This window comes from Ovis canadensis, chromosome 2, assembly GCF_042477335.2.
Source record: "Ovis canadensis isolate MfBH-ARS-UI-01 breed Bighorn chromosome 2, ARS-UI_OviCan_v2, whole genome shotgun sequence".
NCBI classification, from domain to species: domain Eukaryota; kingdom Metazoa; phylum Chordata; class Mammalia; order Artiodactyla; family Bovidae; genus Ovis; species Ovis canadensis.
The window spans coordinates 187,385,933-187,405,359 of record NC_091246.1 but is presented as its reverse complement, the minus strand read 5'-3'; positions in this window follow the sequence as shown (position 1 = coordinate 187,405,359).

Here is a 19,427-nt window from a genome sequence, read left to right as displayed (position 1 = left end):
TTTTTTTGTACAGTTCTTCTGTGTATTCTTGCCACCTCTTCTTAATATCTTCCGCTTCTGTTAGGTCCATACCATTTCCGTCCTTTATTGAGCCCATCTTTGCATGAAATGTTCTCTTGGTATCTCTAATTTTCTTGAACAGATCTCTAGTCTTTCCCATTCTGTTGTTTTCCTCTATTTCTTTGCATTGATCACTGAGGAAGGCTTTCTTATCTCTCCTTGCTATTCTTTGGAACTCTGCATTCAGATGCTTATATCTTTCCTTTTCTCCTTCGTTTTTCATTTCTCTTCCTTTCACAGCTATTTGTAAGGCCTCCTCAGACAGACATTTTGCTCTTATGCATTTCTCATCCATGGGAATTGTCTTGATCCCTGTCTCCTGTACAATGTCATGAACCTCGTCCATAGTTCATCAGGCACTCTATCTATCATGTCTAGGCTCTTAAATCTATTTCTCACATCCACTGTATAACCATAAGGGATTTGATTTTGGTCATACCTGAATGATCTAGTGGTTTTCCCTATTTTCTTCAATTTAAGTCTGAATTTGGCAATAAGGAGCTCATGATCTGAGCCACAGTCTGCTCCTGGTCTTGTTTTTGCTGACTGTATAGAGCTTCTCCGTCTTTGGCTCCACAAGAACATATAATCAATCTGATTTCAGTGTTGACCATCTGGTGATGTCCATGTGTAGAGTCTTGTCTTGTGTTGTTGGAAGAGGGTGTTTGCTATGACCAGTGTGTTCTCTTGGCAAAACTCTATTAGTCTTTGCCCTGCTTCATTCAGCATTTCAAGGCCAAATTTGCCTGTTACTCCAGGTGTTTCTTGACTTCCTACTTTTGCATTCCAGTCCCCTATAATGAAAAGGACATCTTTTTTGGGGTGTTAGTTCTAAAAGGTCTTATATGTCTTCATAGAGCCATTCAACTTCAGCTTTTTCAGCATTACTGGTTGAGGCATAGACTTGGATTACTGTGCTATTGAATGGTTTGCCTTGGAAATGAATAGAGATCATTCTGTCGTTTTTGAGATTGCATCCAAGTACTGCATTTCGGACTCTTTTGTTGACCATGATGGCTACTTCATTTCTTCTGAGGGATTCCTGCCCACAGTAGTAGACATAATGGTCATCTGAGTTAAATTCACCCATTCCAGTCCATTTTAGGTCACTGATTCCTAGAATGTCGACATTCACTCTTGCCATCTCTTTTACCACTTCAAATTTGCTTTGATTTATGGACCTAACATTCCAGGTTCCTATGCATATTGCTCTTTACAGCATCGGACCTTGCTTCTATCACCAGTCACATCCACAGCTGGGTATTGTTTTTGCTTTGGCTCCATCCCTTCATTCTTTCTGGAGTTATTTCTCCACTGATCTCCAATAGCATATTGGGCACCTACTGACCTGGGGAGTTCCTCTTTCAGTATCCTATCATTTTGCCTTTTCATACTGTTCATGGGGTTCTCAAGGCAAGAATACTGAAGTGGTTTGCCATTCCCTTCTCCAGTGGACTACATTCTATCAGACCTCTCCACCATGACCTGCTCATCTTGGGTGCCCCACAGGGCATGTCTTAGTTTCATTGAGTTAGACAAGGCTGTGGCCCTAGTGTGATTAGATTGACTAGTTTTCTGTGAGTATGGTTTCAGTGTGTCTGCCCTCTGATGCCCTCTTGTAATACCTACCATCTTACTTGGGTTTCTCTTACCTTGAACGTGGGGTTTCTCTTCATGGCTGCTCCAGCAAAGCACCACCACTGCTTCTTACCTTGGATGGGGTAAGAAGGCACTTCTTACTACTGCCCCTCCTGACCTTGAACATGGATTACCTCCTCTAGGCCTTCCTGTGCCCATGCAGCCACCGCTCCTTGCACTACAGAGAAGTATAAACAATCAAAAGCTATATGATATAGCATAAGAGAGTCTTCCCAGGTGGTGCAGTGCTAAAGAATCCACCTGCCAGTGCAGAAGACACAAGAGATGTGGGTTCGATTCCTGAGTTGGGGAGATCCCTTGGAGTAGGAAATGGCAACCCACTCCAGCATTCTTGCTTGGAAAATTCCATGGACATATCTTCAGTTCTTGGGGTGACAAAGAGTTAGACATGACTGAACATGCATACAGCCATAGCATAAGACAGCGTAACTCAAACACCACCAGGGTTAAAACATGTTTAGGAGTCAAATTCAAAGACTAATTTTTCTTGATCAAACCTGAACATAATGAAGATTTTCCAAAAGACCAGAAAAAATCAGAACGCATTGGGTAATCCTGCTTAAAAATGAGAAAACCTGCTATAGACCTTAACTGAGTGAAATGATGAGTCCTTAGAATAAAAGGTGAGAAGCAGTAAAATACATTTGAAGGGCTTATCTTACAGAGCATTGTAGATTAATCCTAATATGAGGACCCTGGGGAGAACTTTAACTTTTTGACTTGAGAAGCTAAATGGTAAGTGAAAAGTCACAAAGCTGATTTGAAGTGAGTTATAAAAATGAATGCTAGAAAAAAATTGAGAAATTTAAATGTTATTCAGGGAGACTTTTAAGTCTAGTTTAGGGATGACCTTCATTGTTTTTGAGAGACAAGAAGAAAGTAAAAAGTAGCATAATATGTCACTCAATAATATACCACATTGGCATAAAGATCATTTTTAGAAACTGTGAACATAGGAGAAGTTCTGAAAATAGTAGAATTTACCCCTTGTAATGGATACTTAAATTTGTAAAGATAATCTCCAGTTGCAAGTGTGTCTTACTCTAGATATCAGGAAGAGAAGGATGGCTAAATCATAAGAGAGTCATATGAACAGGAAAGGTAGGGTTTAAATCTGCAAAATAAACTTTATTCTTGCTTACTTTAATTTTCCTGATTTCTCATAATTGACTTTGCTTCCTCTCTCAATATCTCTCTTTTGTCTTGGTTGAAGATGTGTTTGAGTGAAGTTGCTCAGTCATGTCCAACTCTTTGCAACCCCATGGACTACCAGGCTCCTCCGTGCATGTGATTCTCCAGGCAAGAATACTGGAGTGGATTACCATTTCCTTCTCCAGGGGATCTTCCTGATCCAGGGATCGAACCTGGGTCTCCTGCATTGGAGGCAGACGGTTTAACCACATGGCAAAAAAAAAAAAAAAAAAAAAAAAAAAAAGTTAGAAAAAGTGGTAATGAAACAAAGAAGATCATATAATGATAAAGGGGTCAATTCATCAAGAGTATACAGCAATCGTAAATACATTTACCCATAAATTGAGCACCTAAATATATTAAGGCAACATATCTGAGGGGAGAAATAGACAATAGTTCAATATTAATAGGGTTCTTCAAAACCTCACTTTCTGTAATAGCAAGATCATCCCCACAGAAGTTCAACAAGAAAAAGTTGGGCTTGAGTAGTGCTTGAGACCAAATGAAACTAATACACAAAGAATATTCTACCCAAGAGCAATAGTATATATGTTTTTCACAAGCACACATGGAACATTCTCCAGGAGAGATTTTATGATAGAAAATAAAAGAAATCTTAGCAAATTTAAGGATATTGAAGTCATTCTAATTATATATGCTGATCAGAAAATTATGAAACCAGAAATCAATAATAGGAAAAAAATTGAAAAATCCACAAATATATAGAAATTAAAGAATGCTCTACTAAACAATCGATGGAATCAAACAAGAATGCAAATGAGAAATCAACAAATATCCTGAAACTAAAGGAAATGAAACAACAACATCAAAACCTGTGGGATACTGCAAAAACTGTTTTAAGAGAGAATTCTATAGCAATAAATGCCTACATTAAGAAAAAAATAAATATCTCTAATAAAAGCCTAACATTATAGACAAGGAACTAGAAAAAAAAAAGCAAAACTGAAAACAAAATTAGCAGAAGAAATAACACAGATCAGAGCATAAATTGAATGAAATATGTATTATCATAGAAAGGATGAATGAAAGTAATAGATTATTTTTTGAAAAAGTAAGCAAAATTGACAAATCTTTTGCTAGTTTTTTTTTTTTTCTATTTTTTCTGAAAGCGCTTGTTGCTCAGTCCTATCTGACTCTTTGCAATCCCATGGACTCTAGCCCACCAGGCTCCTCTCTCCATGGAATTTTCCAGGCAAGAATATTGGAGTGGCTAGCCATTCCCTTCTCTAGGGGATCTTCTTGACCCAGAGATCAAATCCAGGTCTCCAGGATTGTAGGCAAATTCTTCACCATCTGAGCTACAGGGATTCCCAAAATAAAATCATAAATACTAATGCATATATATGGAATTAAAAAGATGGTAATGATAACCCTGTATGCGAGACAGCAAAAGAGACACAGATGTATAGAACAGTCTTTTGGACTCTGTGGGAGAGGGAGAGGGTGGGATGATTTGGAAGAATGGCATTGAAACATGTATAATATTATATATGAAATGAATCACCAGTCCAGATTTGATGCATGGTACTGGATGCTTGAGGCTGGTGCACTGAAAGGACCCAGAGGGATGGTATGGGGAGGGAGGAAGGAGAGGGGTTCAGGATGAGGAACACGTGTATACCTGTGGCAGATTCATGTTGATGTATAGCAAAAGCAATACAATATTGTAAAGTAATTAACCGCCAATTAAAATAAATAAATTTATATTAAAAATACAACAATAAATACATTGAAACTTACAAAAAGCAGAAGCAATCAGAACAACTGATATCACAAAAATACAAATAATTAAGAGAATCTATGAACAGATATATGTCAACCAAATATACAATCTAGAATAAGAAGATAAACCTATGTCTTACTAAGACTGAATCATAAAGAAATAGAAAATCTGAACAGACCAAATAACATGTAATGTGACTGAATCAGTAGTCAATAAGTATGCAACACAGAAGAGTCCTGTTTAGATGGTTTCACTAGTGACTATTACCAATCCTTCGAAGAATTAATGATAATTCTATTCAAACTCTTCCAAAAATGTTTAAGGAATATAAAAACTCATCTTACTAGACAAGCATTAATCTGAAACCAAAGCCAAATTAAGACTTTACAATAAAAGAAACATCAAATCAATTTTCTTAATATGTAAGGAAATGAAAAATGTAAAATTTCTTCAATAAAATATCAACAAAATGAATTACTCAACACATTAAAAGGATCATAGGCTATGATCAAATGATATTTATTTCTGGATGTAAGAATAGTTCAACATACACAGGTCAATAAGTGTGATATGCCACACTAATAGACTGAAAAATAAAAATCAGATGATTGTCTCAGAGGCAGAAAAAGCATTTGACAAAACACATTATCCTTTCAGAATAAAAAAACTTTCAACAATTCGTTGTAGAGAACATACTTCAACATAATAAAAGCCATATAAAATAAACACGCAATCAACATTATAGTCAACAGTGAAAGGGTAAAAACTTGTTTCCATCAGATCAGGAAGAAACCAGGTGTGCCCAAACTCCCCATTCCCTTTCAAAATAAAACTGGAAGTCATATTCAGAACAATTATGCAAGAAAAATAAATAAAACACATCCAAATAGGAAGCAAAGGAGTAAGGCATCTTTGTTTGCAGCTTGCATAATTCTATAGGCACATATAAAGATAATCTTAAGGACTCCATCAAAAACTGATTAGTTATGCAATCTAATCAACAAATTTAGTAAAGTTTCAGGATACAAAACCAATATACAAAAATCAGTTACATTTTTATACACTAACAACAAAACATGTGAAACTTAAATAAAGAAAACAATTTCACTCACGATAGCAAAACAGTAAAATTCCTAGGAATAAATTTAACTAAGAGAGGTGATAGAATTGTACACTGAAAACTATATGACGAAAAAATTGAAGAAGACAAACAAGTGAAAGAAAGCCCTTGTTCATGGATTGGAGCATTAATCCAAAGGTATCTATAGATTCTATGCAATTCCTATCAGAATCCCAATGGAAATTTTTGCAGAAATAGAAAAAAATATACATCATAAATTTTGTGTGCAACCTCAAGAGACCTCAATTAGCCAAAGCAATTCTGAGAAAGAAGAACAAAACTGGAAGCATCAGACATCCTAATTTAAACCTATAGCACAAAGTTATAATAATCAAAACAGTATGGTACAAAAATAGAAAAGACTGAAACCAAAATGAGAGCCCAGAAATAAACCCTAACATATATGTTCAACTGTATTTAACAAAGAGATAAGAATTATCAATGGGGAAAAGATGGTATTATCAATATACAGTGCTGGGAAAACTAAATAGCCATATCCACAAGAAGAAATTTGATGTCTATCTTACACCATTCTCAAAAATTAACTCAAAATGAATTAAAGACTTAAACATAAGATCCAAAACTGTAACACTCCTAGCAGAAAACTTAGATAAAAAGCTCCTTTACATTTGTTTTGGCAATAATTTTCTATGTGACACCAAAACCACAAAAACAAAAACAAAAATAAATGAGACTTTATCAAACCAAAAACTTTTGCATAGTAAAAGAAAAAAAGTCAACAAAATAAAAAGAAAACTATGAAATGGGAGAAAATATTTGCAACACACATGTGATGAGGGGTCAATATCAAAATACATAAAGAATTAATATAACAAAATAGCAAAAAAAAAATCAAACAACCTGATTAGAAATAGATAGATGCACTGAATGGATATTTTATTTTCAAAGAAGACATGTAAATTGCCAAGAGGTACATGAAAAGATGCTGAATAGCACTAATCACCAGGGAAATGCAAGTCAAAACCACAAGGAAATATCATTTCACATTTACTAAAATGGCTATCATCCAAAAGCAAGGGTTGGTGAGAATGTTAAAAATAAATAAATGAATAAAACAACATGAGCATTGTTAGTGAAAATGCAAATTGTTGCAACCACTATGAACACAGTCACAGATAATAAAACCACAAACCCGGAAAACTAATCAAACTGATCACATGGACCATAGCCTTGTTTAACTCAATGAAAATATGAGCCATGCTGTGTAGGGCTATCCATGTAGGTCATGGTGGAGAGTTCTGACAAAACGTGGTCCACTGGAGAAGGAAATGGCAAACCACTTCAGTATTCATGACTTGAGAACCCCATGAACAGTATGAAAAGGCAGAAAGATATAACACTGAAAGATGAACTCTGTAGGTTGGTAGGTGCCCAATATGCTACTGGAGAAGAGTGGGGAAATAATTCCATGAAGAATGAAGAGACAGAGACAAAGCAAAAACAATGTCCAGTTGTTGATGTGACTGGTGATGGAAGTAAAGTCCGATGGTATAAAAGAACAATATTGCATAAGAACCTGGAATGTTAGGTTCATAAATCAAGGCAAATTGGAAGTGGTCAAGCAGAAGATGGAAAGAGTGAACATCAACATTTTAGGAATCAGTGAAGTAAAATGGACTGGGTGAATTTAATTCAGATGACCATTATATCTACTGTTGTGGGCTAGAATACCTTAGAAGAAATTCACACTAATCCAGATATATAGCCCAACCAATAATGCTGAAGGAACTGAAGTTGAATGGTTTTATGAAGGCCTACAAGACCTTCCAGAACTAATACCTCAAGAAGGTGTTCTTTTCATCACAGGGGACTGGAAAGAAAAGTAGGAAGAGATACTTGGAGTAACAGGCAAATTTGACCTTGGAGTACAAAATGAAGCAGGGTAAAGGCTAACAGAGTTTTGCAAAGAGAAGGCACTGATGGTAGCAAACATCCTCTTCCAACAATACAAGAGAAGACTCTACACATGGACATAACCAGATGGTCAATACCAAAATCAGATTGATTATATTTTTTACAGCTAAAGAGAGAGAAGCTCTATACAGTCAGCAAAAACAGGACTGGGAGATGACAGTGGCTCAGATCATGAACTTTTTATTGGCAAATACAGAATTAAATCGAAGAAAGTAGGGAAAACCACTAGACCATTCAGGTATGACCTAAATCAAATCCCTTATGATTATACAGTGGAAGTGAGAAATAGATTTAAGGGATTACATATGATAGACAGAGTGCCTGAAGAACTATAGACAGAGGTTCGCGACATTGTACAGGAAGCAGGGATCAAGGTCATTCCCAAGATAAAAAAAAATGCAAAAAGGCAAAATGGCTGTCTGAGGAGGCCTTAAAATTGCTGAGAAAAGAAGAGAAGTGAAAGGCAAAGAAGGAAAAGAAAGATATACACATCTGAATGCAGAGTTCCAAAGAATAGCAAGGAGAAATAAGAAAGCCTTCCTTAGTGATCAATGCAAATAAATTTATTTCTTTAGAATAGAATAAGAGTAGGGAGGATTGAGGGGGCTTCCCTGGTGGCTCAGACGGTAAAGCGTCTGCCTGCAATACGGGAGACCCAGGTTTGATTCCTGGGTCGAGAGGATCCCCTGGAGAAGGAAATGGCAATCCACTCCAGCACTCTTGCCTGGAAAATCCCATAGACGTAGGAGCCTGATAGGTTACAGTCCATGGGGTCACAAAGAGTCGGACACGACTGAGCAAACTCTTTATCTTTCTTTCAGGAAAGACTAAAGAGTTCTTCAAGAAAATTAGGGATACCAAGGGAACATTTCATGCAAAGATAGGCACAATAAAGGACAGAAATTGTACGAACCTAACTGAAGCAGAAGATATTAAGGAGAGGTGGCAAGAATACACAGAAGAGCTATGCAAAAAAGATCTTCATGACCCAGATAACCACAATGATGTGATCACTCATCTAGAGCCAGATATCCTGGAATGTGAAGTCAAGTGGACCTTAGGAAGCATCATTATGAACAAAGCTAGAGGAGGTGTTGGAATTCCAGTTGAGGTATTTCAAATCCTAAAAGATGATGCTGTGAAAATTCTTCACTCAATATGCCAGCAAATCTGGAAAACTCAGCAGTGACCACAGGACTGGAAAAGGTCAGTTTTCATTCCAATCCCAAAGAAAGGCAATGCCAAAGAATGCTCAAACTACTGCACAATTGGACTAATCTCACACACTAGCAAAGTAATGCTCAAAATTCTCCAAGCCAGGCTTCAGCAATACATGAACTGTGAACTTCTGGATATTCAAGATGAATTTAGAAGAGGCAGAAGAACCAGAGATCAAATTGCTAACATCTGTTGGATCATCGAAAAGGCAAGAAAATTCCAGAAAATCATCTACTTCTGCTTTATTGACTGATCCAAAGCCTTTGACTTTGTGGATCGCAACAAACTGTGGAAAGTTCTTAAAGAGATGGGAATACCAGATTACCTTACCTGCCTCCTGAGAGATCTGTATACAGGTCAGGAAGCAACAGCTAGAAATGGACATGGAACAACAGATTGATTCCAAATCAGGAAAGGTGTACATCACCTTGCTTATTTAACTTATATGCAGGGTACATAATGAGAAATGCCAGGCTGGATGAAGCACAAGCTGAAATCAAATTTGCTAAGTGAAATATCAATAATCTCAGATATGCAAATGATACCACCCTTATCTCAGAAAGTGAAGAACTAAAAAGCCTCCTGATGAAAGTGAAAGAAGAGAGTGAAAAATCTGACTTGAAACTAAACATTCAAAAAACTAATATCATGGGATCTGGTCCCATCACTTCATGGCATATAGATGGATAAACAACTGAAACAGTGACAGACTCTATTTTTTGGGCTCCAAAATCACTGCAGATTGTGACTGCAGCCATGAAATTAAAAGACGCTTACTCCTTGGAAGAAAAGTTATGACCAACATAGACAGCATATTCAAAAGCAGAGACATTACTTTGCCAACAAAGGTCTGTGTAGTCAAACCTATGGGTTTTTCAGTAGTCATATATGGGTGTGAGAGTTGGACTATAAAGAAGGCCGAGCGCCAAATAATTGATGCTTTTGAACTGGGGTGTTGGAGAAGACTCTTGATAGTCTCTTGGACTAAGAGGAGATTCAACCAGTCCATCCTAAAGGAAATCAGTCCTGAATATTCATTGGAAGTACTGATGTTGAAGCTGAAACTCCAGTACTTTGGGAATGTTGGGAGTAAACTCCAATACCTGATGGGAAGAATTGACTCACTGGAAAAGACCCTAATGCTGGGAAATATTGAAGGCAGGATGAGAAAGGGATGATAGAAGATGAGATGGTTGAATGGCATCATTGACTCAATGGAAACGAATTTGAGCAAGCTCTGAGAGTTGGTGATGGACAGGGAAGCGTGGAATGCTGCAGTCCATGGGTCTCAAAGAGTTGGACCTGAACTGATGAACACAGTATGGAGTTTTCTCAAAAATTAAAAAAGAATTGCCATACGATCCAGTAATTCCACTTCTAGGTATATATCTAAAGCAATTAAAACAGGATGTAGGAGATATATCTACCCTCTTATTTTCCTTGCTGTTTTATTTGCAATAGAAAAGAGAATGAGGCAATCTTAGTGTCTGCCTATAGATGAATGGATACAGAAGATGTGAATACATGTTTGTGTGAAGGATAAATAAAATGCATAGCAGAACTTCATTCAGCCTTGAGAAAAAGGGAAATAGTATCATTTGTGACAAATCCACTGAAAGTTGAGAATACTATGCTAAATGAAGTGTCAGAGAAAGACAAATACTTTACGATATCACTTATATGTGGAATCTAAATTAGCTAAATTTGTAGAAACAAAAGACAGAACGGTGGTTTCCAGGAGCTGGGGTAAGTGAAAGGGGAAAATATTTGTCAGAGGGTGCAAATTTCCAAGTATAAAATGAGTAACTTCTGAGGTCTAATGTAAACCATGGCAATTCTAGCAAATAATATTGTATTATATAGTTGAAAGTTACTAAGAGCATATGTATACCATAAAAATGCTATTATGTGATTTGTTGTCAGTGTTAGCTAATGGTGTGGTGGTAATCATATTGTGATATATATATATATATATATATATATATATATATATATATATATAATCAACATGTTATATATCTTAAGCTTGTGTGTGCTGTGCTAAGTTGCTTCAGTCATCTGACTCCTTGCGGCCCTATGGACTGTAGCGCACCAGGGTCCTCTGTCCATCAGATTCCCTAGGCAAAATACTGGAGTGAGTTGCTATTTTTTTCTGCAGGGTATCTTCCCTACCCAGGGCATGTGTGTCTCTTAGGTCTCCTGCATTGGCAGGTGGGTTCTTTACCACTAGTGCCATCTGGGAAAATCTTAACTTCACCCAACGTTATATGTTGATTGTATCTTAATAAAACTGAAAAAAAAAAAATTTACATTTAAAGATTTAAAAGAAGAAGTGTTCAATCAGAGCAAAAGAATGTTTATGGAAGAATGCTGACAACTTAGGTCTCAACAGGGAAACTTGGTTTAGTAAATTATCACAGTTTGAAGTCTTCTTATTGTTGGCCTTTCTGATAATTTTGTCAGAGTTTACTTAATTCAGGGATGCTCCTACACTAGCAGAGCTAGCTAGACACCTGTGCAAAATATATTTATATTAGGAAATCTATACAAATATTAATTCTATGATGATTCAGTTCAGTTCAGTTGCTCAGTCATGTCTGACTCATTGCGACCCTAGGACTGCAGCAAGCCAGGCCTCCCTGTCTATCACCAACTACTGGAGCTTACTCAAATTCATGTCCATTGAGTTGGTGATGTCATCTAACGATCTCATCCTCTATTGACCCCTTCTCCTCCTGCCTTCAATCTTTCCCAGCAGCAGGGTCTTTTCAAATGATTCAGCTCTTTGCATCAGGTGGTCAAAGTACTGGAGTTTCAGCTTCAACATCAGTCCTTCCAATGAATATTCAGGACTGCTTTCCTGGACTAGTTGGATCTCCTCACAGCCCAAGGGACTCTCAAGGGTCTTCTCCAACACCACAGTTCAAAAGCATCAATTCTTTGATGCTCAGGTTTCTTTATGGTCCAACTCTCACATCCATACATGGCTACTGGAAAAATCACAGCTTTGACTAGAGGATCTTTGTTGGCAAAGTAATGGCTCTGCTTTTTATATGATGATTAATTTCCTATTTATTATTTTCTCCCATTACTGGCCGTTAAGACATAATAAATCATGGCACTTTGTATCAGATATGAATAAGGAGATCTCTAAGAGAAGCTCTCACTTTGAGTCCAGTAAATGGGACAGGGGAGTCTCTATGGGGCAGAGACAGGGAGAGAAATCTCCGCTCCATTTTTTCCTTCTTTCCCAGCAGACTATGTGCTCACAGTCAGTTCCCACTCTTGATGCTGTCATTTTAAGGCAGTAGTGAGCATGAAGGAACCTGAAACACAGATATCCTTCCCTCTGATCAGAGAAACTGTGGTCCAGAGAGTTTGGGAGACGGATGGACATCTATGTCGGTTACCCCTATATCCTGTCACTTGCACACAGCCAAATTTAGCTTCAGGAAACACACAGTAGAGCTGTGAGAATAAAGCTGTGGCTTACTACCCAGATGACCAGGAAAGCATAAGGTCTATCAAAGCAGCAGGGAAATCTTTCCATTTAAGTCACCAGAGAACTGGGAACTGGCTTGCAATGCCCCATTTAAAATTTTTGAGCTCAAAGATGGTTTCTAAAATACAAACATTCTGAAGAAGGAATTAGCCTAATTTTTGAGCTATCCTTCCATTGGACATAAAAATCCATCCCTTTGTACAGGAAGACAGTGGTGTGTAGGGAATATAAATAAACATATCTAGTCTCATGTATCACTGCTAACAAATTATAGTCCTTGGACCAGTTAGCTGTCCCCATTGAGCTTTGTTTTCTTGATTTATAAACTATGGGGTTCATAATAAATATGATTTGAAAAATCTTGATTATTTTAATAATCAGAATGGAAAGCACAATCACTTTTCTATATATAAATATTCAAACACCTACATACCTCCTAGGAATGGTTACTCTTATCCTAATGATCCTTGATTTTTCATTATAATTGTATTGCATTTTTATGTATATTAACCCATTTTATTCAAATATAGCTCCAGGGAGATTGGCAAAAATAATGTCACATTTGCATATTATCTTTGAATTTATATAGTACCAGTTCATGATTTCATTGCAATCTCATTAATGCTCAGTGAAATAGACAGTGGAAGTATTATTCTCATAGTTTACAGTTATGAATACTGAGGGTGAAATAGTTCAGTTGAATGATATGTAGAAGGTTATGCTTTATACTATGAAGTAAAACTAAAAACAAAGAATCTTTTTCAGTGTCAAATGCTTTTTCTTCACATAGTGCTGCTATATGTGGAAAGATAAACTGGAGATTTTATTAATTTTTACTAATAGAAGAATTCACTGGCCCTGTATCTTTCTTAATTTCTAACACAATTTAATTTCTCTACCATTATTTAATCATGCTACCTTAGGAAAATTATATCTTTTAGAGCCTTATATTTTATCTATAAACTGAAAATACTAACATTAGTCTTGCACGGGCAGGTCCTTAAAAAATCAGCATCTGATGAAAGTTCAGTTCAGTTCAGTCGTGTCCAACTCTTTGTGACCCCATGGACTTCAGCACGCCAGGTTTTCTTGTCCATCACCAACTCCTGGAGTTACTCAAACTCAATGTCCATCTGCTGAAAAGTATAGCACTATAATAGATATTGTTATTTAACAGCCACTGGCATTCTGCTTTTGGGGTGTAGTCTGTCAACAGCACTACTTGATCCCCCATTCAGATATCAGTAGTCACTTGTGTGAAGTGACCTATGAACTGAGACCCAGCCATTCATAGCTGGCCCTGATGGGAAGTTCCCAAGGCTCTCTAGTAAGAAATAATCTTTACTGGTGAATCAGAGATATATCACTGTTCTGGAGTACAATCTGTTCACTGTTATGATCCCCTAGTTTGCAATTTGACTTGAATGTATATTACTTGCATACTTCTTAATCTAAGCATGCCTGATACTGATTCCTGGCTTCTGGGAAAATAAAATAAACAAGAAACAGGCTCTAATGCTGACTCTGAACTCAGTAGTTGTGTAATTTCAGGTATATTACTTTTTCCCTAGTTATGTAGATATTTTAAAATAAATGTTTAAAATAAATGTTCAGTGGGATAACAAAAGAATCTAGAAATCACTGTGATGGAGGAAATTGGGTATATTACTTAATCAGTTTCTCAAGTCTCTTTTTCTGTTAAAATAAATGGCACACTAATTTCTTCTTTAAAAGATATGTTAGTGTTTAATTCAATGAGACAATGTGAGTGTAGACGTTCCACCATACAGTAGAGCTATGGGACATATTCTTTCCATTTATCTTTGATAGTTGAGCTGTTTCTGTTTTGTTTTGCTATGTTTCTCTTGATTTCTGCTGAATCCTCTGTGTTTCCAAGTTGAAAATCTTTGTTGTCCTTAGCTCACAAAACCTACTAGGATATTTCTAATGTTGACTGTGGTGAACAAAGATTTCTATTTATTGACAGATTGTTAAATATCCAATATATTAATAATTTGATTACATGCATTAAGTTTTAAATACTTCCTATAACCACCTAAAGTATAGACCACCATTATTTCACTATCTAACTGAGGAAACTAAATCTTAGAAAACTATATAAATTGTTAAAATTTACAGAGTAAATCAATAGCAGAGGCTGTATGTAAACCTGGATGTAAAAATCTGTGTATTTAAACTAGCACCAAACCAAATTATTTCCTCTAGCAAACCTGAGCATTCTTCTGCTCATCAAATCCTGTGTTCTGTACAGGGACCCCTAGGACATGAAAGACATAGAGAATAACTTGGAAATATAATGCTAAAGATGCAGCATACTGAGCTCCCTAAATTTGAAAAGAGAAACACAGGAACTTGACATTTCCAATTACCACATGAAAATGATTAATGAAGAAAGACAACTAACAGTCCATACCTGGGGATATTACATCGCATATTTTGTTGCTGTTGTTGTGTTAGTCCATTATGTAATTTCCATCACATAGTTTGAGAAGTCATTTCTTAGCACTTAGAAATATCATTAGAGCAGATTTTGCTAGAAACCCAGAGACAATCTCACGACAAAAGTATTAGGATGATTTTGTTAGGTGAGACTCTTAAACCGCCTGATTTCACCATTTGTCATAGGCACTGGGGATATTTCCTCTTCCGATATGCAAATATCTAATGGTTCTCTAACATCCAAAGCAATGATAATTTGTTGTCTTTCTGTCATTTTGCAGTGTAATTTCAGAATAAGCCAACAATGAAGCATCGTCCCAATTCCCTATAATTTGAAGAATCAAAACAGTTGTGTGTTAGTATAAAGACCGCAAAATCAATAAGGAAATTTTTATACTGAAAGTTAATAGAAAAATATGTGTTTAAGATGTGTGTTCAGGGGTGGGATGAGAATTGTCAGGAATCATATACTTGATTTTTCTTTGCAAATCTAGTCATATTTGATCTGTTCAGTGCATATATTAAATTTATTTTGAAACTCTAAAGTTAAGTACCAGGATTAAACAAAGTACCAGATAGTGATGATTTATTAAGACCTTTTAGTAAAAGCAACATACATTATATGTTGCTGCTGTTTAGCTGCTAAGGTGTCTGACTCTTTTGTGACTCCATAGACTGTAGTGCACCAGTCTTCTCTGTCCATGGGATTTCTTAGGCAAGAGTATTGTAGTGGATTGCTTTCTCCAGGGAATCTTCCCAATCCAGAGATTGAAGCCGTATCTATCTCCTGCATTGACAGGTGGATTCTTTACCACCACACCATCAGGGAAGTCCACATAATTTGTATATTGCTTTGAATTTTACAAAATACTGCTTTATTTTCTTCTACATATCCTTGGTAATTGGTGCATAGCAGTCTCGAAAAACATTTCTTAAAGAAGAAAAAATTCATAATATGCTCCTTTATAATAACCCTGGGAACTGAGTATTATTACCATTTCCTGGTTATTCAGATGCATTAAATGGCCTGATTGAGATAATAAGAGCATTTCAGGTCACCCAAAGGCAGGTAAGAGCTTGAACATACTAAGTTCTTCAACTTCAAAAGCCATGTTTTTTTCCCCCATCACACTTTACAGCTTACCTCTGGAGAAAATATGACCTCATCTGTAAAATATTAGACTTCATAATGAAAAACCATGTAAATTCAGTCTCATTTTTTTTCATTTCAGAGTTTCAATATAAATTATAATTTATAGACACTACTCATTATCTTGTTTCATATTGCTATTCATGATATTTAATATTATTTTTTGTTGACTTTTTCCTTTCCTATTGGTTTTTAAATAGTTTTAGAGATTCCAAGAGAATAAATATTTTCTAAAAACAAGACAGAATGTGCTTTGCAATCATGACCTGGATCAGAAGACTTATCTTCTTATCTTTTTGGAGGAAAAGATAAAGTTAAATATTTACATCTAGTCATTCTTTCGGAGAAGGCAATGGCACCCCACTCTAGTACTCTTGCCTGAAAAATCCTGTGGAAAGGGCTGCAGTTCATGGGGTTGCTAAGAGACGGGCATGGCTGAGAGACTTCACTTTCACTTTTCACTTTCATGCATTGGAGAAGGAAATGGCAACCCCCTCCAGTGTTCTTGCCTGGAGAATCTCAGGGACAGGAGAGCCTGGTGGGCTACACAGAGTCGGACATGACTGAAGCGAATAGCATCAGCAGCAGTCATTCTTTATGATGATCAACCTAAAGAAAATGTTCATTTTAACAGCTTAGTAGTACTCCATTGTGTATATGTACCACAGCTTTCTTATCCATTCATCTGCTGATGGACATCTAGGTTGTTTCCATGTCCTGGCTATTATAAAGAGTGCTGTGATGAACATTGGGGTATGTGTGTCTCTTTCAATTCTGGTTTCCTCGGTGGATTCATGTCAATGTATGGCAAAACCAATACAGTATTGTAAAGTAAAATAAAGTTAAAATAAAAATTAAAAAAAAAGAAAATGTTCAAATTAGTACATGTCGTTTGAATGTATGTAAAAATCTTTGTAATGATATTCAGTTGGCTCCATGTTATAATTACAGTGCATCAGACAGACTTTTGTTACAAGAGAAGAGACTAGAACTTTGTACCACACCCAAACTTGGTCCCACTCTAGTTCATGAAAAACATATTCATATTTTTGATCCAAGAAATTACTGTAAGATCCAAATATCATACAGTGAGCATTTAAATTCATACATAAAGATATCTGTTCTAGGATTCAGGTACCATGAAAGTAATCAAACTGTGTAGCTTAGGAAATCACCAAGATAGAAGATCAGGGTCTCTAGTTGCACTAATGCAGGATTCCTGAGGAAATTGTGTGGAAAAATACTTTCTGTGAATTAATCTGCAATTAGAGTAGTGAAAATGTTGATCTCAGTAAAGAGTAGTTGGTGAAAATAATCACTGTGCCTGCACACCATGCCTGAATTTCTACTTACTCAAAATTTCTCCCATCAGAGTTTCTTATACCATGCTTTGCTTAGGAAAAGCCAAATGCCCAATCATTTCTTTTATTTTGTTTAGGTTTATTTTGCCCTAGGTGTCTTGCTATGATGCTTTAAAGCTAAAGACAACACAGATATCACGATTTCTACTCCCAACATATGCTGAAATTCACTCCACAGCACCCTAGGGAGAGACTACATAGATTTTGCTTGAATATGGCCTGATGGAGAATATCGTTAGAAAAAGAAGTGGTTCATACTAAGGTTTGCTTTCCTTAAATATATGCCTCTCTGAAATTTCTGCCAATTTGTCCTGAGGATTTAAGCACATATCACCTCAAAATATTTTGAGCTGAACACATTTGAAAAATAACAAATGCACAGAGAGGCTTTCTTCAAACTCCCTTTATCTGAAAGAGATCCTCATTTGTCATCGGTTCCCTTCTCAGAAGTTTCATCAGCCAGGAAAGACAGACTTTTGTTACAAGAGAAGAGACTAGAACTTTGTACCACACCCAAACTTGGTCCCAAACTATCACATCTCTCATTTCTTTTTCTAAGGGCCCACTCATTTTTCCTAAAAATAATTTCATCTCTCCTAAAATTGCTTCTCTCTCTCTCCAATTCCTCTATTAAGCTCCTAAAGTTCATCACTTTTTTGTGAGGGGAAGTGGGGTGGTATTCACATTGTTTTTCCTATAATGTTCTGGGCATGCTATATTGCAAGTAAATAATGTAGTACACCTTTTCTCTTATTTATCCACCTATTGCTGATTCATGTCACAGACCCAGTTTCAAACTTAGAAAGGTAAAGAAAACATTTTCACTCCCCTACAATTCTAACCCCATTCTTCTAAGAACATGGAACTATTTTGATTTTTCATTCATGAGATTATGAGAAAAGGAAAAAAATACATAAAATGACTAATACTTGTAAAAGCACTTGGGCACATAGTAAGTATTTAATGAAGGTTAACTATCATTACTAGTTGCCTGGTTTGCTGTTGAGCTCAGTCATTGAGTTTTCCTTTTGGTTATTGTATATCTATAGACTTATTTTTCTGCTACACCATTTTTAAGTTCTTGGTTCCCTGTAAATATTAGCAAGGCTTGTCTTAGTTTTGACTGACAATTTCACTTCCTTCTAAATTTTAATAATAAAAATTATTTATAAAATAAAGTAAAGCAAAATACTAATAAAACATATTAAATATGTGTAAATAAAATATCAAAATATCAAATAACTAAGTTATATAATTTATATGTGATAAATATAAATTAAATTATATATAATGCCTATGAATTAAAATATAAAAAATAATTATATAAAATCTTAAAATAAAATATTACTTTATTTATAAAATAAATAAATATGTTCCTCTTGACGAAAGTGAAAGAAAAGAGTGAAAAAGTTGGCTTAAAGCTCAACATTCAGAAAACGAAGATCATGGCATCTGGTCCCATCACTTCACGGGAAATAGATGGGGAAACAGGGTCAGACTTTATTTTTGGGGGCTCCAAAATCACTGCAGCTGGTGACTGCAGCCATGAGATTAAAAGACACTTACTCCTTGGAATAAAAGTTATGACCAACCTAGATAGTATATTCAAAAGCAGAGACATTACTTTGTCAACTAAGGTCTGTCTAGTCAAGGCTATGGTTTTTCCTGTGGTCATGTATGGATGTGAGAGTTGGACTGTGAAGAAGCCAAAGTGCCGAAGAATTGATGCTTTTGAACTGTGGTGTTGGAGAAGACTCTTGAGAGTCCCTTGGACTGCAAGGAGATCCAACCAGTCCATTCTGAAGGAGATCAGCTCTGGGATTTCTTTGGAAGGAATGATGCTGAAGCTGAAACTCCAATACTTCAGCCACCTCGTGCGAAGAGTTGACTCATTGGAAAAGACTGTGATGCTGGGAGGGATTGGGGGCAGGATGAGAAGGGGACGAAAGAGGATGAGATGGCTGGATGGCATCACTGACTCAATGGAAGTGAGTCTGAGTGAATTCCAGGTGTTGGTGATGGACAGG